This window comes from Cebus imitator, unplaced genomic scaffold (genome assembly GCF_001604975.1).
Source record: "Cebus imitator isolate Cc_AM_T3 unplaced genomic scaffold, Cebus_imitator-1.0 Scaffold30, whole genome shotgun sequence".
NCBI classification, from domain to species: Eukaryota; Metazoa; Chordata; class Mammalia; order Primates; family Cebidae; genus Cebus; species Cebus imitator.
Genome location: NW_016107345.1, coordinates 551,510 through 553,386, shown reverse-complemented (window position 1 = coordinate 553,386; position 1,877 = coordinate 551,510).

The following is a 1,877-nucleotide window of genomic DNA, read 5'->3' as shown; positions in this document are numbered from 1 at the left end:
TGGAAGACAGTGTGGCGATTCCTCAAGGACCTAGAAATAGAAATTCCATTTGACCCAGCAATCCCATTACTGGGTATATATCCAAAGGATTATAAATCGTTCTACTATAAGGACACGTGCACACGAATGTTCACTGCAGCACTGTTTACGATAGCAAAGACCTGGAACCAACCCAAACGCCCATCAATGATAGACTGGACAGGGAAAATGTGGCATATATACACCATGGAATATTATGCAGCCACCAAAAACGATGAGCTTGTGTCCTTTGTAGGGACATGGATGAACCTGGAAACCATCATTCTCAGCAAACTGACAGAAGAGCAGAGGATCAAACACCGCATGTTCTCACTCATAGGCGGGTGTTGAACAATGAGAACAAATGGACACAGGGAGGGGAGCACTACCACTGGGGTCAGTTGGGGGGAAATAGGGGAGGTACGGTGAGGGGAGGGGAGTTGGGGAGAGATAGCAAGGGGAGAGATGCCAGATGCAGGTGATGGGGAGGAAGGCAGCAAATCACACTGCCACGTGTGTACCTATGCGACAATCTTGCATGTTCTTCACATGTACCCCAAAACCTAAAATGCAATAAAATAAATAAATGGAAAAAAAAATAGCAAAAAAGCAATTATTTCACCTATATGTGAAATTCTAAAAAGTCAAACTCACCTGGGTACGGTGGCTCACGCCTTTAATCCCAGCACTTTGGGAGGCCGAGGCGGGTGGATCACGAGGTCAGTATATCGAGACCATCCTGGCTGACGTGGTGAAACCCCATCTCTACCAAAAGTACAAAAATAAAAAAATTAGCCAGGTGTGGTGGCAGGTGCCTGCAGTCCCAGCTACTCAGGAGGCTGAGGCAGGAGAATCACATGAACCCAGGAGGCAGAGGTTGCAGTGAGCCGAGATAGAGCCACTGCACTCTAGCCTGGGTGACAGGGCAAGACTCCATCTCAAAAAAAAAAAGTCAAACTCATAGAGGTAGAGAGTATAATGGGCTTTACCAGAAGTGGGAGGGGCGTGCGGGAAATGGGGACATGTTGGTCAAAGAGTACAAAGTTTCAGTCAGGCAGGAGGAAAAAGTTTTTGAGATCTATCTTACAGCGTGATGACTAGAGTCAACAATTATGTATTGTATATTTCAAAATTCCTAAAAGAGACTTTAAATGTTCTTACCAAAAGAAAAAAGGGGATGTGGATGATGAATATGTTGATTAGCTTGGTTTAATCATTCCACAATCTACCCACATATTAAAACACTACATTTTACCCCATAATTGTTACAATTATTTTTCAGTTAAGAACTTAAAATTTTTTAACGCACATAAGCCAGAGATTTTGTAAACCAAAAAAAAATTATGAAAATATACTAATTTAATTAGTAATATATTAGTTATAATGTATTAAATGTATTGCATTAACTATAACATATACAGTGTATTAATTGTGTGAACTTGCCTCTGGTTACACAATAAAATCAGTGCTATTGAACAAAAAGATAAAAGACATCCACACATCCACAAGAAATGTAATTCAGGAAATGATGCAGTTCCATGGAAAAAGGTGAGTTATTCAATTTAAAGTGTCAGGACAATTGGTTTTGCACATGGGAAATAATTGAAATTGGATTGCTAACTCATGATTATAAAACAATCTACTACATATCAATAAAAAGCTCAAATTTTGAAAGGTAAACATTTAAATGCTGGGAAAATACAGAAATGATCTTGAAATAGGGAATGTGGCTCAAACAATACACAAAATTGCAAAGCATAAAGAACAAAACAAATGAACTTGAAGCTATTTTAAAAGTACAAACGCCTCTTTATCAAAAGACACTATAAAGAATATAAATAAAAACAAGTCACAAAATG